Here is a 24749-nt window from a genome sequence, read left to right as displayed (position 1 = left end):
TGTGTTCTGCATGGGTCTGATGTATGAGCTGTCAGCTCTATGACCAGAATAGAATGATCCTGACATTGCTTTTATCACTTCAACTGTGTATTAATGAGAAGTGGAGAAGAGAACAGGGAGAACCCGAGCGAGAGAAATGCAAACAAACAAGGCATTAATGATCTCTGAAGATGTAACAGATAGCAACAGCAGCCATTAGAAGCCTTTCAGCAAACTGTGCTTTGAGAACTACCATCGATAGACAGCACAATGCATTTTTATTTCTAAACCAGCCAATGCTCACGCAGATGTTAATAATCACACCAGATGTTTAATGCATTGGAGGAAGCTCCCTGTTGCTTGAATTAGATTTGTGCTTGAGAGGTGTGGCTGTCTGCATCATTATATCCACGGCTGAGGATCATAGATAGGGTGAATACATTCAGTGTTTTTTCCAAGGCTGGGGAATCAAGAATGAGAGAGCATAGGTTTAAGGTAAGAGGAGAAAGATTTACTCGTAGCTTGAAGAGTGATATTTTTCACATAACGGGTGGTGTATCTGTTGAATGAGCTGCAAAGTTTAAAGTTTAAAGTAAATTTATTATTAAAGTACATATGAGTGAGGGCCTCCATTGGTCAGTCAACCATAGGTATTGCATCCTAGATGTCTAGATATGCTAGCCTGGGCAGTATGATATGGAGATCAAGCTGTTGCCCGTGTAGCAAGCTCCTCCTCTTCACACATCTGAAAAACTCAAAGGAACAAAAGAGACCAATACATTTTAGTCATAGTCATAGTCATAGTCATACTTTATTGATCCTGAGGGAAATTGGTTTTCGTTACAGTTGCACCATAAATAACTAAATAGTAATAAAACCATAAATAGTTAAATAGTAATATTAAATTGTGCCAGGAAGTAAGTCCAGGACCAGCCTATTGGGCGCCAGCAATGTCGCAGGAGTTGCCAGTCAGTGTTGAACTCAATGTAGGACTGCCTTTGGGACTCCAGCTCCAGATTTTGTTCCTCAGGGTTTACTCCCAAAGCCTTCCCAATGGCCACAAAGCAGCGGAGGTTTGAGATCAGAGTTTTCCTTTTCCTAACTGAGCCACCAACCATGACTGATGAGTCCCATCTGCCCAAAATGACTGGTTTTAAGGTGCCAGTAATTTGCCTTTGCCCCTTCTCCTGACAGTAGGAGTGGTTCTGCTGGGCTTAGTGTCTAACCCACACATGAAGGCCAGGAGACGGACTTGGTTATCAGAGGCCATTTGAAGTGCATGCCTCAGATTCATTTTCTTGCAGGTATCCAGAATATATCAAAGAAACACAATAAATCAGTGAAAGATGATGCATAAACAGGGACTAACAGCCAGTGTGCAAAAGAAGATAAACTGTGTAAAAACAAATAAATAATACTGAGAACAGGAGTCGTAGAGTCATTGAAGGTGAGTCCATAGGTTGTGGAGTCACTTTCGTGTTGAGGTAAGTGAAATTATTCACACTGGCTCAGGATCCTGATGGTTAAAGGGTAATAACTGTTCCTGGATGTAATGGTGTGGTACCTAAGGCTTCTGAACCTCCTGCCCAATGGCAGTGGTGAAAAGGGAAGAGTTTCTTCAGGATGGAAAGTTGACACAGTGAAACCTGCCCAGATATGCATTGTAATACTCATGTTTAGATGCAAAAGAGGATGGCATTCTGTTTTGGCAGCAAATAAGCAGAGACAGGAGTTCCATTAGGCAATGTAACAGAGGGAGTCTTACTGTAAATTGATTCATGCTTTTGGATATCAGAGTGTATGGGGTGTCCAGGAAGGTGCAGCACCTCTGGTGAAAGGGCTTGTCATGTCCATTCCGGGACAGTTCACTCATCTTTGGTTCCCACCAGACACTCAGCTCTCACTTGTGGCTCCAAGTAGCTGTTTGCATGCGACAGCAGCCACTCCCACCTTGGCAGGTGGGCTAAACCTGGTGAGGGTAGCCGGCGGCCTCAGTGGGATAGGGTCCTAGAATGCGAAGTCAGCTTCAGTCAGACTGGCCAGATGAGATCTACAGTGAGATCCAACAGCTAGAGAGGCGGCACTGGAATGGTCCGTGGAGAGCAAAGGACGTGACAAAGCACAGAAGATGTCATGGTCATCCACTGCAACCGATGAAGACCCAGTTGATGACTCTTGTTCCTACCGCAGGACCGGATTTCTGGATATAGAAACTGCAAGTAAGGGCAGGAGCATTAGCAAGCTGTATAACACTCACACTAGCTTCCTCAATGGTCTGCTGTAGGCACACTCTCTCAGCTGAAAGGCCTTTTCTCAGCCCTTCTTCAGTAAATCAAAGTGAGGGTTCCGGGTAAAGTAGTGCAGAATACCCAGGAAGAGATCAGACTCAGAAGAACCTGGTCCGAACTAGGCTTTAGCCCTCCTTTCTGATTTGTCCCACATAACTTTCCACTCTCCAATAGACCAAAAATCTGTCTGTCTTTCCTCTAATATATTCAGTGAGGAAAAACCTGTGAAATTGAGTTTGTATTGTTTAGAAAAGAGATTTGTTACAAAGCAGATAAGAAGATCCAGGAAGGCCTAATTGAACCTTGCAGGAATATTAAGAAAGGAACTCAAGATTTATTTTTGTTGGAAGTAGATCAAGATAAAGAACCGGTGGGATATACAATACTGTGCAAAAGTCTTAAGCACATATATATATAGCCAGGGTGCCTAAGACTTGTGCACAGTGCTGTAGTAATTGTATGTATTAAACTGTACTACTGCAGCAAAATAAAACATATTTCTTAACATATGTGATAAGCTTGATTCTGATATGGGTGTCTATTGTGGATTGAGAGTGGGAAGAGGTTAGGAGGGGGGAATCATGGTTGGGAAAAGGGGAAGGGAGAGGGGAGGGAACAAGAAGTATCAGAGAGACATTTTGTAATAATAAATAAACCAATTGTTTGGAATCAAATGACCTTGCCTGGTGTCTCAGAGCTAGCGTGTCTGCATCTGTACCACCTCTTTTTCTTTTATTAGGGAGAGAGAGAGCCTCTCCCTAATTATCGGGTGAACGGGTGAACGAGTGACCAAGTGAATGAGTAGTCTTTGGGGTACTGCAAGCCTGTGTCTTTATTGAAGCTTTGCTGTACACTTGAGTGCTTGGTGGGGGTACCGATGCTTTTTTTGCTGGTGGGGGTGTGGGGGGTTCATTGCTTTGCTGCTACTCATGTGTGAAGGGTGGAGCTGTGGGGGCTTTGGGGTTCCAACATTTAACTGTCATTCATTCTTTGGGGCACTTCTCTGTTTTCATGGACGTTTGTGAAGAAAAAGAATTTCAGGATGTATATTGTATACATTTCCCTGACATTAAATGTACCTATTGAACCTATTGACCTTGCTTTAGACACTCTATCTGCCACCTGTCCGACATCCCTTCCATGGTGCTCCACCCTTACCATTCCCAACATCCTTTGCTTTCACCAGATTCACAAACTCTGTCTCCGCTCCACGTTGGCAATTACAACACTGTGCAAGTGTCTTTGCCACATTCTCTATATATATCTGTGCCTGAGACTTCTGTGCAGTGCTGTAGAAAAATCTAGGGAAAATTAATTCAGAGGAGGCAAGTACTTATTAGAGAATTTGTATGGAAAAAAGCCACTCTGCCCAACTCATCCATACTGACCAAGATCATCCCACTTGTCTGCATTTGACCCTCTAAACCATTCCTATTCATGTGCCAATCCAAACATCATTTAACTTTCTACCACTTGGCAGTTCATTCCACATATACATTAACCTCCATTGGAAAACTTTGTCCCTCCAACCCCATTTAAGTCTTTGCCCTCTGATCTTAAACCTACAGTATATTCTCTTCTTTTAAACCTTGATCATTAGGCTTATCCTTGTCGCTTATGATTTTATAAACCCCTACGAAGTCACCCTTTGAGCCCTCTGTACCAGGTAAAACAAAGCAAAGCTATCCCATCTCTGAAAGCCAAATTCAAATTTATTGTCAAAGTTCATGTACAGTACTGTATGTTGCCTTGAGATTAATTTTCTACCAGGCATTTTCAGGAAAATTATGAAATAACATAGAATATATTTTAAAAAACTATACACCTGCCATTGCCTGAGTATGGATTTTCTATGTTCTCCCCTGAACCATGTGAGTTTCCTCTGGATGCTCCAGTTTCCTTCCACAGTTCAAGGATGTACCGGGTAGTAAGTTAATTGGTCATTGTAGATTATCCCATGATTAGGCTAGAATTAAGTTAGGGGATTGCTGGGTGGCTCGAAGGACCAGAAGGGCCCATCCCATGCTGTGTCTCAATAAATACAAAAACAAGACTGATGAAAGAACAATGTGCAAACCAAGACAAATTATGCAAATGAAGTAATAATAATACCGAAGACTTGGGTTATGAAGAGTCCGTGAACGTGATTCTATAGGTTGTAGAATCAGTTCAGAGTTGTGGTGAATGAAGTTATCCAAACCAGTTCAGGAGCCTGATGGTTGACGGGCAATAATTGTTCCTGATCCTGGTGGAGTGGGAGCTAAGCCTCCTGTCCCTTCTGTCTGATGGTAGTAGCAAGAAGAGGACATGGCCTGGATGATGGTGGATGCTGCTTTCTTGTGCCAAAGCTCCTTGTAAATGTGTTCAATGGTGGGGAGGGCTTTGCCTGTGATGGACTGGTCTGTAGCTATTTCCATTACTGGGCATTGGTATTTTCACATCAGGGTGTGATGCAACCAGTTAGGATACTCTCCACTGTCCATCTATCGATTTTTTTAAAATTTTTGTGGCTATGCCGAATATACATAAAGTACAAAAAAAAATTAGAGGTACCATGGCGATGGCGCTTACGTGCTGGTCCCAGGACACCCTCCTTATAGCTGAAACTCACGAGTCCCAGCAGCACCCATGTATCCACTTTCATTCAGAACTTTGTTTGATTACTTTTATTGTTTGCTCAATTTGTATTTCTTTTCCCTCTGCACATTGGTTATTTGATGGTCTTCTTTTTTGAGGGGGGTGTGTTCTTTTGGGTTTTTTGTCTTGTGGCTTCCTGTAAGGAGATGAATCTCAAGATTGTATAATGTATATGCACTTTGCTAATAAATGTACTTTGAACTTTGACACTTTACAGCCCCTCCTCTAGCTTCACTTATGGTTGTGGTCGAGAGGAGATGGGGGAATCTGAAGGAAATTAAAAACAAACAATTGGAGGTGCTCGGCAGGTCAGGCAGTAACTATGGAGGGAAATGAACAGTTTAAATTTCAAAGTTCAAAGTAAATATTTTGTCGAGGTATATATATGTCACCACATACAGCCCCTGAGATTCATTTTCCTGTGGGCATACTCAGCAAATCCAAGAATCACAATAGTATCAATGAAGGACTGCAACCAACAAAACAGACAAACAACCAATGTGCAAAAGAGAACTAACTCTGTAAATGCAAAACAGAAAAGAAATAATAAATAAATAAGCAGTAAATATTGAGAACATGAAAAGAAAGTGAGTCCATAGGTTATGGGAATGGGTCTGCGATGGGGTGAGTGAAGTTGGATGAAGTTATCACCATGGGTTCAACAGTTTTGGGTCAAGACCCTTCACCTAGACTGAAAGAGCAGAAGAAAGATAGCCAGGAGAAAGAAATGAGGGCTGGAAAGAGGTAGGAGGGGATAATCATCAGATGTTATTGTTCCTCTCAGTGCTTTGTGGCACATCGGGCAGCAACTTTGCCGTTTCTTTAGCATTTGTCTATTTTCACAAGGCGGAGTTGCTGGCTCGATGCTCAACCCAGCACAGCTGGAAAGTGTGCAAGGATCTGGCCAGATACAAACCCAGGGTTATTCGCCTCGAAGTCCGGTGCAGATGCTACTACACCACCGGCCGGCTAGTAATCAGATGAACTCAGTTGAATGGAATGTGCAGTTCCGGGCACAGAAACAATGTAATTAAGCTGGAAAGAATGCAGGAACATTATTGGAAACAGAAGGCTTCAGCAGGAGAGGAAGATTGGATAGGATGGGATTTTTTTTTCTCTGGAGCTTAGATGACAAACAGCATAAGACCATAAGATATTGGAACAGAATTAGGCCATTTGGCCCATCAAGACTGCTCCGCTATTCCATCATGGCTGATTTCAAAGTACATTTATTATCAAAGTATGTATACTATATACAACCTTGAGATTTGTCTCCTTACAGGCAGCCACAAAGCAAAGAAACCTCAAAGGAGCCTATTAAAAAGGAAGACCATCAAATGCCCATTGTACAGAGAGAAAAAAAAAGCAGATCGTGGAAATGGTAACAGCAAGCAAATAGCATTCATAACCAAAGTCCATGAAAGAAAGTCTGTCCACAGACATGAAGCCACAGACGCTCATTTTAGTGCAGAGCTGAGTAAATGTCACAGAGCAGTGAGCTGAACTAACCCACCCCTTGCCTCGGGCCCCAGCAGCCTGGCCTTTTCAATCTGGCCTGGCGCTTAAATCATCCTCCAAACATTGGGTTCTGTTGCTTCAATACGGTCTGGGATCTGGACCCCACCATCTCAATTTGGCCTGTACCTGACCTTTCCAAATCATCCTTTTTATCCTCAGTCTCCTGCCTTCTACTCATAATCTTTGATCTCCTTACTAATCAAGAACATATCAACCTTTGCTTTAACTATTCCCAATGAAGGCCTCCATAGCCATCTCTGACAATGAATTCCACAGATTCACCACCATCTGACAAAAGAAATTCCTCCCTATGTCTGTACTACAGGGAAGCCCGTTTATGGTGAGGCTGTGCCATTCGGTCCTAGACTTCCCCATATCAAACACTCCTCTTACATGATCCCTTTCATTCCCGGGTAATTCTTATGAATCTCCTTTGGATCCTCTCCAATGCCAGCACATCATTTCATAGAAGACGGATCAAAACTGCTCACAATACTTCAAGTGTGATCTGACCAATGCAATACAAAGCTTCAGCATTACATAAACATGAGGAAATCTGCTGATGCTGGAATTTCAAGCAACACACATAAAAATTGCTGGTGAATGCAGCCCAGCCAGGCAACATCTCTAGGAAGAGGTACAGTCGACGTTTCGGGCCGAGACCCTCCATCAGGACTAACTGAAGGAAGAGCTAGTAAGAGATTTGAAAGTGGGAGGGGGAGGGGGAGATCCAAAATGATAGGAGAAGACAGGAGGGGGAGGGATGGAGCCAAGAGCCGGACAGGTGATTGGCAAAAGGGATATGAGAGGATCATGGGACAGGAGGCCTAGGGAGAAAGAAAGGGGGAGGGGGGAACCCAGAGGATGGGCAAGGGAGGATGGATAGTGAGAGGGACAGAGGGAGAAAAAAGAGAGAGAGAAAAAGAATGTGTGTATATAAATAAATAACGGATGGGGTACAAGGAGGAGGTGGGGCATTAGTGGAAGTTAGAGAAGTCAATGTTCATGCCATTAGGTTGGAGGCTACCCAGACGGAATATAAGGTGTTGTTCCTCCAACCTGAGTGTGGTTTCATCTTTACAGTAGAGGAGGCCGTGGATAGACATGTCAGAATGGGAATGAGATGTGGAATTAAAATGTGTGGCCACTGGAAGATCCTGCTTTCTCTGGCGAACAGAACATAGGTGTTCAGCAAAATGATCTCCCAGTCTGCGTTGGGTCTTGCCAATATATAGAAGGCCAGATCGGGAGCACCGGACGCAGTATATCACCCCAGCCAACTCACAGGTGAAGTGTTGCCTCACCTGGAAGGACTGTCTGGGGCCCTGAATGGTAATGAGGGACGAAGTGTAAAGGCATGTGTAGCACTTGTTCTGCTTACAAGGATAAGTGACCGGAGGGAGATCGATGGGGAGTGATGGGGAGGACGAATGGACAAGGAAGTCGCGTAGGGAGCGATCCCTGCGGAAAGTCGGGGTGCGGAGGGAGGGAAAGATGTACTTAGTGGTGGGATCCCGTTGGAGGTGGTGGAAGTTACGGAGAATTATATGTTGGACCCGGAGGCTAGTGGGGTGGTAAGTGAGGACAAGGGGAACCCTATTCCTTGTGGGGTTGTTGGAGGATGGAGTGAGAGCAGCTGTGCGTGAAATGGGGGAGTTTATGTCCTTGCTTTTATATTCTAGTTCTCTTGAAATGAGTGCTAATGTTTGCCATCTTCACTACGGACTCAATCAGCAAATTAACCTTGTGTAGGGAATCCTGCACTAGGACTCCCACGTCCCTTTGTACATCTGATTTCAGAATTTTCTCCCTATCCTGAAATAGTCCATACCTTTATTCCTTCTACTGATGTGCATGACCATATACTTTCCAACACTGTATTCCATCTGCCACTTCTTTGCCCATTGTCCTATTCTGTTTTAGTCATTCTGTAGACTTCCTGCTTCCTCAACTCTACCTGTCCCTCCTGCCTACTGTCCGTTACACTGCTGACATTTAGGACATCAATGAGCGTCCTCCATCACTGCCGGTTTCAGGGCATTACTGTCATTACTGTCACTACTGTCACTATTTTCACTACTGTCATTCACGCAAGGCCTGGGTGGAAACTCAGGAATACCGTTGCTCCCAGATGTAGGAGGATTCTTCATTGCTGTTTCCATTACAGTTTTGTTTCACCAGTCAGGGTTGTTAGCCCTGAGCTGAACCTCCAAACCTGGAGGACCGGTGAACCACTCTTAGTCTGGCCTCTACCCTTTGACCTGTTTAGCATGGATAACCCTATCAAGATCTAAAGCATAAAGCCCTGACTGGAATTTAGAAGGATAAGGGGGGAATTTCATTGAAACCTTTCGAATGTTGAAAGACCTTGGTGAGTAGATGTGGAAAGGATGTTTCCCATGGTGTGGGACTCTAGGAAAAGAGGGCACAGTGTCAAGATGGAGGGGTATCCATTTAAAACACAGATGCGGAGAAATTTCTTTAGCCAGAGTGGTGAATTGGCGGAATTTGTTACCACAGGCAGCTATGGAAGCCAGGTCGTGGGTTGTATTTAAGACAAAGCTTGATAGGTTCCTGATTGGACACGGCATCAAAGGTTACAGGGAGAGGTCTGGGGAGCGGGGCTGAGGAAAGGAAAATAGGATCAGCCACGACTGAGTAGTGGAGCAGACTTGATGTGTCAAGTGGCCTAATTCTACTCCCATGTCTTATGGTCTTATGGACTCCCGCTAACATAGCTCAAGGTTACTGAGGCATGCAAGCCTCTAAAACACGACAAGGTTGTGGTCCTCTTGGAGGACCTTGCCCTCCTCCTATATTTACCACCTGAAGGTTAGCCTTTCAGAATTTTATGAACTCAAGAGTGGTGTAGGGAAGGTGAATGGACACAGGTTTTTTCTTCCACACGGTAATGGTCTCTAAAACCAGAGGACATACTGTAGGTTGATGTGAAACAATAAAATGAAGACTTAAAGGAGATGTGAGGGCAATTACTTCACACAGGGGGTGGGGAGTATCAGGAACTAGCCGCTAGAGAAAGTGTTAGAGGTTGGAAAGGCATTTAGGCAGATACTTAGATAGGAAAGGTTTAAAAGGTTAAGGGCAAAATGCAGGAGAATGGGACTAACTCTAATTGACAATGCTGTCAGTACAAACGAGATAGACCTACTGGCTTGTTCCCATGATGCTAAGAAGAGAGAGAGAAAGACAAGCAGCAAAAGAGTCAGAGAGTAAGAGAGACAGAGACCAGACAGACAGCCAGAGACAGAAGCAAAGACAGAGAGTGTGTTGTCCTTAAGAAGTCCCCACAGGGACTACAGCTGACAAAAAACAAAATTAAGTTGTCAAAATTAGTCTTACAAATATGTAACATGGGTATCTTTTTAATAAGGTATCAATAGATAGCTCAATTTGGAAGTATCGGGTGATGAATAATCCTGAATTGCTGCTTGTGAAAATAGTTTTGTTGTGTCCTGGCTGTAGTTCATGACTTGGTATCAGGTTTGCTGAGAACGAATTAAATGTTTGCATTCTGGGTCGTGACTGGTCAGTATCCGAGCTGAATGAACAGCAAAACAGAACTTCCTGATGTAATGCACACAAAATGCTGGAGGAGAGCAGTAGGTCAACAGCATCTATGGAGGGAAATAAACAGTCGGTGTTTCAGGCCGAGACCCGTCCTGATGTAACTGTGAAGCTTAGGGTCTAAATAGTGTTTTGTTTTGGAGAGTACTGGAAATAATCAGCCGGTCAGGCAGCATCAGTGGAGAGAAACACAAGTGTCAATGAACATAGAAACATAAGAAACAGGAGAAGGAGTAGGCCATCTGGCCCATCAAACCTGCTCCACCATTCAATAAGATCATGGTTGGACTCAAATCCACTTATCTGCCTTTTCTCCATTGCCCTTATTTCCCCTGCTATGCAAAAATACATCTAAAGGATATACTTCCCTGGGCAGAGAATTCCACAGATACACTATATTGTGTATTTAATATTTAAGTAATATCTGAGTAATCTTACAATTATATATACATATGTATATGGCCTTCTGTTCTCCCCTATCGGACTCCCCTTCTCCAGCCCTGTATCTCTTTCACCAATCAACTTCCCAGCTCTTTAGTTCATCCCTCCCCCTCCCAGTTTCACCTATCACCTTGTGTTTCTCTCTCACTTCCCCCCCACCACCTTTTAAAACTACTCATCCTTTTTTCCCCAGTCCTGTCGAAGGGTCTCGACCCGAAACGTCGACTGTACTTTTTTCCATGGATCTGGTCTGCTGATTTCCCCCAGCATTTTGTGTGTGTTGCATATATATGTATATATTATTTAAGTAAGTTTTCTTGTTGATTTAAATAATTAATTATGGGTTATATGTATAAGTATGTGAACTGCATAAATCATCACGCTACCAAATGCTATATGTGCTCGCCTCACTTACAATGAACACAAAGCGAGACATTTTGGCCTCCCATGTCTTCCTTTGAATTAGTTGAATGTTTTGAAGCTACACAACAGAACACATTACTCTCTGGGAAAAGGCATTTCTCCTCATTGCTGTCCAAAATAAATTTGGAGGCAATGACCCCTAGTTCTGTTCTCATGTCCCAGTGCAAACAACTTTCCTACCTCTTTAGAAATATAGAAACATAGAAAACCTCCAGCACAATGCAAGCACTTTGGCCCATAATGCTGTGTCGAACATATACTTACTTAGAAATTACTGAAGGTTACCGATAGCCCTCTATTTTTCTAAGCTCAATGTACCTATCCAGGAGCCTCTTAAAAGACCCTATCGTATCTGCCTCTACTATTGTCACCAACAGCCCATTCCATGCACTCACCACTCTCTGCATAAAAAACTTATCCCTGAAATCAACTCTGTACCTACTTCCAAGCACGTTAAAACTGTGCCCTCTCGTGCTAGCCATTTCAGCCCTAGGAAAAAGCCTCTGACTATCCACACGATCAACGCCTCTCATCATCTTATACACCTCTATCAGGTCACCTCCCATCCTCCGTCACTCCAAGGAGAAAAGGTCGAGTTCACTCAACCTATTCTCATAAGGCATGCTCCCCAATCCAGGCAACGTCCTTGTAAATCTCCTCTGCACTCTTTCTATGGTTTCCACATCCTTTCTATAGTGAGGTGACCAGAACTGAGCACAGTACTCCAAGATGGGTTTAACCAGGGTCCTATATAGCTGCAACATTACCTCTCGGCTCCTAAACTCAATCCCACATTGGTGAAGGACAATGCACCGAATGCTTTCTTAACCCCAAGACCCCTCTGACCTTCCACACCGCCAAGAGTCTTACAATTAATACTATATTCTGCCATCATATTTGACCTGTCAAAATGAACCACCTCACACTTATCTGGATTGAACTCCATCTGCCACTTCTCAGCCCAGTTTTGCATCCTTTCAATGTCCCGCTGTAACCTCTGACAGCCCTTCACACAATCCACAACACCCCCAACCTTTGTGTCATCAGTAAATTTACTAACCCATCCCTCCACTTCCTCATCCAGGTCATTTATAAAAATTGTGAAGAACAGAACAAATCCCTGAGGCACACCACTGGTCACCGAACTCCATGCAGAATATGAACCATCTACAACCAATCTTTGCCTTCTGTGAGCAAGCCAATTCTGGATCCACAAAGCAAGGTCTCCTTGGATCCCATGCCTCCTTACTTTCTCAATAAGCCTGGCAAGGGGTACCTTATCAAATGCCTTGCTGAAATCCATATACACGACATCTACTGCTCTACCTTCATCAATGTGTTTAGTCACATCCTCAAGAAATTCAATCAGGCTTGTAAGGCATAACCTTTCTTTGACAAAACCATTCTGACTATCCCTAATCATATTATACCTCTCCAAATGTTCATAAATCCACCTCTCAGGATCTTTTCTATCGACTTGTCAACCACTGAAGTAAGACTCACTGATCTATAATTACCTGGGCTATCTCTACTCCCTTTCTTGAATAAGGGAACAATATCTGCAACCCTCCAATCCTCAGTCCCCATTGATGATGCAAAGATCATTGCCGGAGGCTCAGCAATCTCCTCCCTCGCCTCCCACAGTAGCCTGGGGTACATCTCATCCGGTCCCAGTGACTTATCCAACTTCATGCTTTCCGAAAGCTCCAGCACATCCTCTTTCTTAATGTCTAGATGCTCAAGCTTTTCAGTCCACTCTAAGTCATCCCTACAATAACCAAGGTCCTTTTCCATAGTGAATACTGAAACAAAGTATTCATTACATATTTCTGCGATCTCCTCTGGTTCCATGCACACTTCTCCACTGTCACACTTGATCGGTCCTATTCTCTCACATCTTATCCTCTTGCCTTTCACATACTTGTAGAATGCCTTGGGGTTTTCCTTAATCCTGCTCGACAAGGCCTTCTCATGGCCCCTTCTGGCTCTCCTAATTTCTTTCTTAAGCTCCTTCCTGCTAGCCTTATAATGTTCTAGATCTCTATCATTGCCTAAGATAATGTTGCAGCAATATAGGACCCTGTTCAGGACCCTGTTTTTAAACCTTTCGTAAGCTTTTCTTTTCTTCTTGACTAGATTTTCAACAGCCTTTGTACACCACGGTTCCTGTACCCTAACTTGCTTTCCCTGTCTCATTGGAACGCACCTATGCGGAACCCCACGTAAATATCTCCTGAACATTTGCCACCTTTCTGCCGTACATCTCCTGAGAAAATCTGTTCCCAATTTATGCTTCCAAGTTCCTGCCTGATAGCTTCATATTTCCCCTTACCCCAATTAAGCGCTTTCCTAACTTGTCTGTACCTAACCCTCTCCAACGCTATGGTAAAGGAGATAGAATTGTGATCACTATCTCCAATATACTCTCCCACTGAGAGACCTGACACCTGACCAGTTTTGTTTCCCAAAACCAGATCAAATACAGTCTCTCCTCTTGTAGGCTTATCTACATATTGTGTCAGGAAACCTTCCGGAACACACCTAATGAACTCCACCCCATCCAAACCCCTTGCTCTAAGGAGATGCCAGTCAATATTTGGGAAATTAAAATCTCTCACCACAACAACCCTGTTATTATTACACCTTTCCAGAATCTGCCTCCCTATCTGCTCTTCGATGTCCCTGTTATTATTGGGTGGTCTATAAGTACACCCAGTAGATTTATTGACCCCTTCTTGTTTCTAACTTCCACCGCCAGAGACTCAGTAGATAATCCCTCCCTGACTTCCTCCTTTTCTGCAGCCGTGACACTATCTCTGATCAGCGGTACCACGCCCCCACCTCTTCTGCCTCCCTCCCTGTCCTTTCTGAAACATCTATAGCCTGGCACACAAAGTAACCATGCCTGCCCCTGAGCCATCCAAGTCTCTGTAATGGCCACAACATCATGGCTCCAAGAACTGATCCACGCTCTAAGTTCATCTGCTTTGTTCATGATGCTTTATTATCTTTATTACCTATCTTTTTTTATACATAAGATCCCCCTCATTCTTCAGAATTAGAGTAAGTATAGACCCAAGCGACTCAGTGTCTCCTCAGAGGAAAGAGTTAACTCCCTTATTTCTGGAATTAACCCTGTGAACTTCCTTTGCATGGCCTCCAAAGCCAATAAGAAGACCAGGACAGCACGCAGAACTGCAGCCTTACCAGTACACTGTACAGTTGCAGTAGAACCTCTCTACACTCACAGTAAATCCAGTCCCTCTAGTAATGAATGCCATCATGCTGTTTGCCTTCTTGATAATCTATTGTACCTGCAAGGCAACCTTTTGCAATTCACAAACACAGTCTGCAAATAATGAACATTGAACTGATTTGTCTTCTGATTTTTGTGTTTTATTTTCTGTGCTTTTGTTCTTTTTTTTGTTGCCATTTGTGCGATTTTGTTTGCATGTGAAGGTGGAGAGGGGATTGTTGTTTGTTGTTTGTTGAATGAGTTGTTTCCATGGTTCTTCTTTGTTTTGTGACTGTCTGTGGAGTAGACAAATTTCAAAGTCATATACTGCATATATACTTTGATAACAAAAGTACTTTGAATCTTTGAAAGCACTTCCAAGTCCCTCAGCAAAACAGCATGCTACAACCTTACTCCATTTAAATTCTGACTTGATTTTCTTTTTTTTTTGTTCCAAAGTAGATGACCTCACATTTACCAGGTCAAATGACTCTTCATCTGATGACTCTGCTTCTCTCCCACAGATGTTGTTTAAACTGCTGAGTATCTTCTGTGTTTTCTTACTTTATTTAAGATTACTGGCATCTTGTGTTCTTTACAATGTTTTATTTCTCTTACTGAATGTGGGGAGGGTGGAGGTTGAAGTTTGGAGATACATCTCTACCAAAGGAGGTGTAAGTTGTTCCTTCCCTCCGCTAGCCTGCAGGTCAGCCTTGGGAAAGGTGTAGTATCTGTTCAACCCCGCGATCAGGGTGACATGAAGTTATGGGAGCAAGTGGTGGATAGTCGTATGAACATTTCGCAAGTCACAGCCTAGCGACCACTGACAATCTCTGAAGAGTATTGATAATGGCTGGGGTCACACGTCTTGCAAAGATGCTGCCCAGAAGAAGACAATGGCAAACAACTTCTGTAGGAAAATTTCCCAAGAACCATCATTGTCATGGAAATATGATCACATATGTAATACAACATGGCACGTAATGATGATGATGACTGAAGAGAAGGTCACAAGCAAGCCCATCATTTGAAAAGAGCAACTCTCCATCTGCTCTGAGGCTTTAGGAGACATTAGTCAGAGTGCACTTGGAGTATTGTGAGCAGTGTTGGGGCCCCTTGAGAAGGGATGTGCTGGCATTGAGAGGGTTCAGAAAAATTTCACAAAAATTATCCTGGGAATGAAAAGGTTAATGTATAAGATGTGTTTCATGTCTCTGGGACTATACACAATGGCATTTAGAAAAATGCGGGGTGGGGAATCTCATTTCAATTTGTCGAATATGGAGAGGATATTTTCCTATAGCGGAGGAGTCTAGAACCCAAGGACGCAGAATCAGAATACAGGGGTTCCCATTTAGAACAGAGCTGAAGAGGGATTTCTTTATCCAGTGAGTGGTGATCTGTGGAATTAATTGCCAAGTCATTGGAACATAGAACATAGGACATAGAAATCTACAGCACATTACAGGCCCTTCGGCCCACAATGTTGTGCTGACCATGTAACCTACTCTAGAAACTGCCTAGAATTTTCCTAGCACATAGCCCCAGTTCATTGGGTATATTTAAGTCACAGGGTGATATGTTCGTGATTAGTAAGGGTATCATAGGTTAAAGTAAGAAAGCATGAGAATGGGGTTCAGCCAATGATGGAATGGCAGAGCATACGCAATAGTCTGAATGACCCAATTCTGCTCCAGTGTCTTGTGGTCTTATGATCTACACAACTGCAGGGCTTGCAAAGGCATTTCAAAGGACGCACTACAGCCAGTCACCAGACTACTCGAAGATTCTTCCAAATCCACCCTCTCTACCAGCAAGAAGGACATGGCATCAAAGGAGGGAGGAGAAGATGGCGACGCGACGCAGCACGTGCGGTCGTTCCGAATGAATAATCGATATGTATAACTAGGGGCCGTGCATCAATCTGGTTTTGATGGGGGCAGCCGTAAAGCGCAGAGGAACATCTGGAGATACTTCCGAAATGCCTGCTTCGTTGCCGCTGCTACTGTGCGATCGAGAATCTCCGGAGACGAAGGCCCCAAATCCTTGGCTTTGCGTATTGCCTGTTGCCGGGGCTGGAGTCGAAACGCTCGGCAGAGATGGTGCCGGAGAGCTTGTCAGAGGCTCGGAGTTTTTCAGACAGACTCGGAGTCGGACTGTGGTCGGATGCTTCCAGGATGCTGCATCGGCAAGTTGGCGGTGCTGGAGGTTTACCGTCTGCATGAGATGATGGGATTTTCGAGAGACTCTGACAGTTTTACTGTGCCATGGTCTGTTCTTATCAAACTACGGTATTGCTTTTCACTGTTGTAACTATATGTTATAATTATGTGGTTTTTGTTAGTTTTTAAGTCGGTTTGTCATGTGTTTTCATGATATCATTCTGGAAAAGCATTTTTATCATTTCTTAATGCATGCATTACTAAATGACAATAAAAGGGGACTGCGTGTCCTAATAATCATCATAATCATAATCATAAATTTATGGGAAATACTACCTCCTCCAAACCACACTATTCTCAGTCAGAAATATTTCACTGTTCCTTCACCAAAGTCCTGTAACTCTCTCCCTGAGAGCACTGTAGATCTACCCACTCCTCAAGGACTGTAGCAGCTCAAGAAGGCAGCTCACCAACACCTTCTCAAGGGCAACTGAGGAGGATCAATTAAATGGTGGCTCAGCCTGGGAATCTCACATCCCTTGAATGAATTAGAAATAACAACTTTTTATGACAGTTCTCTGATTTCGCATTCCCATTATCAATGCTCATTTTTAAGTGTAGAACTAAACTAAGTACGACTGGACTCCCGGTTTGATGTTTGATATTCTATGTGTTGCCCATCTGATTTTGCCGTTGGTGCAATTTGTTCTTTTCTTGCGTGTTGGGTGTTTGATGTTTTTTTGAATGGGTTTCACAGTGTTTCTTTGTTTTGTGACTGCCTGAAGGAGAATGAATCTCACAGGTGTATTCTGTATACATACTTTGATAATGAATATACCTTGAGTCTTTGAATATAATAAATTTGAAGCCTCTCTGGTGGGATTTGAACCAATGATTCTGTATCACTGCCCTGGTGCAAAACTATCGTGTTCCTGGATCTTGTATCCCATGATTAGTTTTAAATTTATTCCCGAATCCAAGACATATACTGGGCCTAGCATTCAGGAATAAATTAAAGGAAAATGTTGAAAATCTGAACTACAACCGGAAAACATTGACAAACTCAATAAGTCAGGCAGGATCTGTTCGACCCACTGAAGGAGCTGATGTTGATCATTGTTATGGTTCATGTCTGAGGCCATTAACTGTTCCTCTGTCTGGACCTATTGAGATCTTCCACTCAGTTTTCTGTCTATTTTGAAACTGAGAAGAAAACTGTAATGGAGAGTGCTCAGTAAACGCACTCCATAGACATGCACATTTACACACACACACACACACACACAAACAAACACTGCCTTGTCATTCTGTTGTCATTGTGCTGAGTTTCCACACTTCAATATCTTCCCTGGTACATTCTCGTAATGGGTTAGATCTATGGTGCCTTCCCGTCCGACACGGTGGAATATTCCGTTTCTTTAGTAATGGCGATGTATAAATGTGTATATATGGTTCGTAGGTCAATTTCTCAAATTTCCAGTAATGCCTCCCCCCCTTCACCATTTCCCACCCCCTTGCCCCTCTCTCATGTTATCTCCTTGCCCGCCCATCACCTCCATATGGTGCTCCCCCCCTTTTCTTTCTTCCATGCCTTCTGCCTCTTTCACCAATCTAGTTCTTTGCCTCATCCTCCCCCCACCAAGTATCCCCTCCCCCTACCTTTCAAACCTGCTTCTCAGCGTGTTTTCTCCAGTCCTACTGAAGGGTTTCAGTCCAAATCGTCGACTGTACTTTTCTCCATAGATGCTGCCTGGCCTGCCGAGTTCCTCCAGCATTTTGTGTGTGTTGCTCGGATTTCCAGCATCTGCAGATTTCCTCTTGTTTGTAATACTGTATTTAAGGTGGATACTTCTGTTTATTTTGAAATATGATTCTGGGATGCATCACATCTTAATACATGTGTAGTCTTAAGTTAACTTTGTGGGTGATTAAAGCTGGTATGTCCTGGTGCCTGGAATAACATGGGACAGATCACTCTCAGCAGGAGAGAGAGATCGAGCTGCCAGGAGTTCACACTGGACATTAGTGTGCAGCTATATTTGTGTTTTCTTGTAGACATCCTTTTGTAAATATTGGTAGTTCTCTTTTCACTACTTTTGCACGCTGCATTTTTGATATAGCGAATAAGCACCCTTGCACGAGTCATTTGTCACAGGGACAGGGTTATCACAACACAGAAATGGGCCCTTCAGCTGATCTAGTTCACATGCCAGCCTGGTTTTCGACCTTATTCCATCTACCTGCCTCCCCTTTACCTCTCTCAACTATACCTATCCAAACTTTTCTTTAAGATTAGAAGAAATCTCTCCAAGAAATTCCATTGAATCTTCAGAATTCCTAACACAAGAAAGCTGTGGAATTTCTGTCACTGAGTCTACTGAACACAGAATAATAGATGTGCAAACACGAGGAAATTTGCAGATGCTGGAAATTCAAGCAACACACACAAAATGCTGGTGGAACTCAGCGGGCCAGATAGCATCCATAGGAAAAAACAGCCGAGACCCTTCGTCAGGACTAACTGAAAGAAGAGATAGTTAGAGATTTTTCTGCATACCTCGACACGGTTTTATCCCCCCTTGTTCAATCCCTTCCCACCTATGTTCGTGGCACTTCTCACGCTCTGGATTTTTTCAATGATTTCAAGATCCCTGGCCCCCACCGCCTTATTTTCACCATGGATGTCCAGTCCCTATATACCTCCATCCCCTACCAGGAAGGTCTCAAACCTCTCCGCTTCTTTTTGGATTCCAGACCTAACCAGTTCCCCTCTACCACCACTCTCCTCCGTCTAGCAGAATTAGTCCTTACTCTTAATAATTTCTCCCTTGGCTCCTCCCACTTCCTCCAAACTAAAGGTGTAGTCATGGGCACCCGTATGGGTCCCAGCTATGTCTGCCTTTTTGTTGGTTTGTGGAACAGTCCATGTTCCAAGCCTATACTGGTATCCCCCACTTTTCCTTCGCTACATCAACGACTGCATTGGCACTGCTTCCTGCACGCATGCTGAGCTCGTTGACTTCATTAACTTTGCCTCCAACTTTCACCCTGCCCTCAAATTTACCTCGTCCATTTCCGACACCTCCCTCCCCTTTCTGGATCTTTCTGTCTCTATCTCTGGAGACAGCTTATCCACTGATGTCTACTATAAGCCTACTGACTCTCACAGCTATCTGGACTATTCCTCTTCTCACCCTGTCTCTTGCAAAAATGCCATCCCCTTCTCACAATTTCTCCATCTCCGCCGCATCTGCTCTCAGGATGAGGTCTTTCATTCCAGGACGAGGGAGATGTCTTCCTTTTTTAAAGAAAGGGGCTTTCCTTCCTCCACCATCAACACTGCTCTCAAACGCATCTCTCCCATTTCACACACAACTGCTCTCACCCCATCCTCCCGCCACCCCACTAGGGATAGGGTTCCCCTTGTCCTCACCAACCACCCCACCAGCCTCTGGGCCCAACATATAATTCTCTGTAACTTCCGCCGTCTCCAAAGGGATCCCACCACCAAGCACATCTTTCCCTCACCCTCTTTCTGCTTTCCACAGGGATCACTCCCTACGTAACTCCCTTGTCCATTCGTTCCCCTCCCCCCACCCATCCCTTCCCACTGATCTCCCTCCCGGCACTTATCCTTGTAAGCAAAACAAGTGCTACACATGCCCTTACACTTCCTCCCTCACCACCATTCAGGGCCCCAGACAGCCCTTCCAGGTGAGGCAATACTTCACCTGTGAGTTGGCTGGGGTGATACTCCTTGTGTCCGGTGCTCCCGATGTGGCCTTCTATATATTGGTGAGACCCCACGCAGACTGGGAGACTGTTTCGCTGAACACCTACGCTCTGTCCGCCAGAGAAAGCAGGACCTCCCAGTGGCCACACATTTTAATTCCACGTCCCATTCCTATTCTGATATGTCTATCCACGGCCTCCTCTACTGTAAAGATGAAGCCACACTCAGGTTGGAGGAACAACACCTTGTATTCTGTTTGGGTAACCTCCAACCTGATGGTGTGAAAATTGACTTCTCTAACTTTTGTTAATGCCCCTCCTCCCCTTCTTACCCCATCCCTTATTTATTTATTTATTTGCTTAATTACTTATTTTCCCTTTTTCTCCCTCTTTCTTTTTTTTTCTCTCTCTGTCCCTCTCACAATAACTCCTTGCCTGCTCTCCATCTTCCTCTGGTGCTTCCCTCCCCCTTTCTTTCTCCCTAGGCCTCCCGTCCCATGATCCTCTCCCTTCTCCATCCTTGTATCCCTTTTGCCGATCAACTTTCCAGCTCTTGGCTCCATCCCTCCCCCTCCTGTCTTCTCCTATCATTTCGGATCTCCCTCTCCCACTTTCAAATCTCCTACTATCTCTTCTTTCAGTCAGTCCTGACGAAGGGTCTCGGCCCGAAACGTCGACTGTGTTTTTCCCTATGGATGCTGTCTAGCCTGCTGCGTCCCACCAGCATTTTGTGTGTGTTGACAGAATAATAGATTTTTGGACATTTATGGTGGTGAACAAAATGCTTGACCCACTTGTCTTCACTGGGCAGGAAACTAAGTAAAAGAGTTGGGATGTTATATTGCAGATGTACAAGTATTGGGGAGAGAAAACACTTGGGATACCATGTACATTTCTAGTCACCCAGCTAAAGGAATGATGTCATTAAGCTGCAAAAGATGTTATCCAAATTGGAAGGCTTGAGTTATAAGGAGAGGCTCTGACTATTTTCCATGGAGCAAAAGAGGCTTCATGTGTGAGGGTCACTAGCGAACTCAAGTGCAGGAATCACAGAGACTTTGGTAATTCAAACAAAACATAAGATTTATTACAGAAATTAAGCAGAAAAACTAACAAGAGCTCATGCAACCTGTACAGAATCTTGACGAACTGAAATAACTCATGGTGCAAGATCCCCCCGCATTAGACGAATGTGTGGGGATCTCATTGAAATCTACTGAATATTGAAAGAACTAGATCGGGTGGATGTGGAGAGGACATTTCCTATGGTGGGGGTATCCAGAACTAGAGGGAACAGACTCAAAATTGAGAAGTGACCTTTTAGAACAGAGGAAAGGAGGAATTTTTCAGCCAAAGAGTAGTGAATCTGTGGAATGCTCTGCCACAGACTGCAGTGGAGACCAAGTCCATGGGTATATTTAAGGTGGAAGTCATTAGTTTCCTGACGGGGCAGGGCATCAAAGGATATGGCGAGAAGGCAGAAATATGGGGTTGCGTGGGATCCATGATCAGCCATGATGGAATGGCAGACCACACTTGATGGGCTGAATGGCCTAATTCTGTTCATTTGTCTTATGGTTTTATACAGAAGAACTTAGTCTGAGTTTCACCCTACAAGGAACCATAGCAACCCAGCAAAGAGAGATTGGCATGACCCCTAAAATACACCCTAGAGCACGTCAGAATTCAGGACCAATCATAGATGTCCAAGCAAAGCAATAATCCCCAAAGCCAACAATCTACAGAGCAGAGCCTACTCCCATTTGGATATGTAGGGCAGCACTATGAGGATCATGGTTTTTGATTGTTCAAATACCTCATTGCTGGGAGAAAAGCTCTGTTCAATGCAGTTTGGCACTTCCATTGTATCCTGACTGGCAGATCACAGTTTGTGCAACTTCAGAGCTGTATGTCAGACATGGCTATAAGCAGCGCTGGGGCCCCATGGGGACTGTATTGGCTCCCTTTCTATTTACCCTGTATACCTCGGACTTTAGGTTCTAAAATGGAAAAAGGCCAAATTTGAAGAAATGAGAAACGATCTAAAAAGCATGGATTGGGACAGGTTGTTCTCTGGCGAGGATGTGATTGGTAAGTGGGAGGCCTTCAAAGGAGAAATTTTGAGAGTGCAGAGCTTATATGTTCCAGTCAGGATTAAAGGCAAAGTGAATAAGAATAAGGAACCTTGGTTCTCAAGGGATATTGGAACTCTGATAAAGAAGAAGAAGGAGAGGTATGGCATATATAGGAAACAGGGAGCAAATAAGGTGCTTAAGGAGTATAAAAAGTGCAAAAAATATTTAAGAAAGAAATCAGGAGGACAAACGGAAGACATGAGGTTGCTTTGGCAGTCAAGGTGAAGGATAATCCAAAGAGCTTCTACAGGTATAGTACGAGCAAAAGGATAGTAAGGGATAAAATTGGTCCTCTTGAAGATCTGAGTGGTCGGCTATGTATGGAACTAAAAGAAATGGGGGAGATCTTAAATGGGTTTTTTTGCATCTGTATTTACTAAGGAAATTGGGCATGGAGTCAATGGAAATAAGGCAAACAATTAGTGAGGTCATGGAACTTATACAGATTGAAGAGGAGGAGGTGCTTGCTACCTTGAGGCAAATTAGAGTAGATAAATCCCCAGGACCTGACAAGGTGTTCCCTCGGACCTTGAAGGAGACTAGTGTTGAAATTGAAGGGGCCCTGGCAGATACATTTAAAATGTCGGTATCTACGAGTGAGGTGCCAGAGGACTGGAGGATAGCTCATGTGACTAGTGGTGTGCCACAGGGATCAGTGCTGGGTCCATTGTTGTTTGTCATCTATATTAATGATCTGGATGATAATGTGGTAAATTGGATCAGCAAATTTGCTGATGATACAAAGATTGGAGGTATAGTGGACAAAGTTTGCAGAGGGATTTGGACCAGCTGGAAAAATGGGCTGAAAAATGGCAGATGAAGTTTAATACAGACAAGTGTGAGGTGTTGCACCTTGGAAGGAAAAACCAAGGTAGAACATACAAGGTAAATGGTAGGACACTGAGGAGTGCAGTAGAACAGAATGATCTGGGAATACAGATACAAAATTCCCTAAAAGTGGCATCACAGGTAGATAGGGTCGTAAAGAGAGCTTTTGGTACATTGGCCTTTATTGAGTATTGAGTATAAGAGTTGGAACGTTATGGTGAGGTTATATAAGGCATTGGTGAGGCCAAATTTTGAATGTTGTGTGCAGTTTTGGTCACCAAATTACAGGAAGGATATTAATAAGGTTGAAAGAGTGCAGAGAAGATTTACAAGGATGTTGCCGGGACTTGAGAAACTCAGTTACAGAGAAAGGTTAAATAGGTTAGGACTTTATTCCCTGGAGCGTAGAAGAATGAGGGGAGATTTGATAGAAGTATATAAAATTATGATGGGTATAGATAGAGTGAATGCAAGCAGGCTTTTTCCACTGAGGCTAGCGGAGAAAGAAAAACAGAGGACATGGGTTAAGGGTGAATGGGGAAAAGTTTAAAGGGAACATTGGTGGGGCTTCTTCACACAGAAAATGGTGGGAGTGTGGAATGAGCCGGCAGCTGAGGTGGTAAGTGTGGGCTCACTTTTAACATTTAAGAAAAATTTGGACAGGTACATGGATGGGAGGTGTATGGAGGGATATGGTCCGTGTGCAGGTCAGTGGGTCTAGGCAGAAAAATGATTTGGTACGGACAAGAAGGGCCAAAAGGCCTGTTTCTGTGCTGTAATGTTCTATGGTTCTAACACCAAGTCATGTCACCTGCAAAAATTCTCTGATGGCTCTGTAATAGATGGGTGTATAAATGGAGAACAGGAGGATGATTACAGGGCCATGGTGAGGATTTTGACGAACAGTTCAAGCTGAATCATCTGCAACTCGACATCAGAAAGACAAAGGAGATAGTGATGGACTTTAGAAAGACCAAGCCTGTACTGCTCTGTGTTACTATTGATGGTGTGGATGTGGATGTGGTGAGGACCCACAAGTACTGTGGGTTCACGTGGTTGACAGACTGAGTGGAGGAAAAACACAGAGGCTGTATACAAGAAGGGCCAGAGTCGCCTCTACTTCCTTAGGAGACTGAGGTCCTTTGGAGTATGCAGGCCTCTCCTACACATGCTCTATCAGTCTATTGTCACTATGCGGTGACAATCTTGTATGCGGTGGTGTGCTGGGGCAATGGGATCAACAATGATGGCAACAAGCTCGATAAACTGATTAGTCAAACTGGACATACCAGGGGCTGTAGTAGAACAAGGGAACCTCCGGAAAATTCTGGGGAATGTTTCTCACCCTCTGCATGCCACTTTGGCTGGACAGAGGAGCATTTTCTGTAAGATAACTGCACTGCTCCAAAGAGCACTACATGGGGTCATTCTTACCCTCACCCTTTAGGCTCTATAATGAATCAACCTACAGCCGTGGAACCGATCTTGTAACCTTTGACTTGTAAATCTTGCGCGGCTTATTTCTCAGGTAAAACGCACACAATGCTGGAGGAACTCAGCAGGCCAGGCAGCATCTATGGAAAAGAGTACAGTCAACCTCCTGACCCCTTGGCAGGATTCTGAGTCTGAAATGTCGACTGTACTCTTTTCCATAGATGCTGCTTGGACTGCTGAGTTCCTCCAGCATTTTGTGTGTTGCTTGGATATCCAGCATCTGCAAAGTTTCTCTTGTTTAGTTTTAAAGTAACTTACTTTATTCTTTCTTACTTCTCTTCTAATATTTATA

Source organism: Mobula birostris, chromosome 7 (assembly GCF_030028105.1).
Source record: "Mobula birostris isolate sMobBir1 chromosome 7, sMobBir1.hap1, whole genome shotgun sequence".
Taxonomy (NCBI): Eukaryota; Metazoa; Chordata; class Chondrichthyes; order Myliobatiformes; family Myliobatidae; genus Mobula; species Mobula birostris.
Note: the sequence above shows the minus strand (reverse complement) of the source record.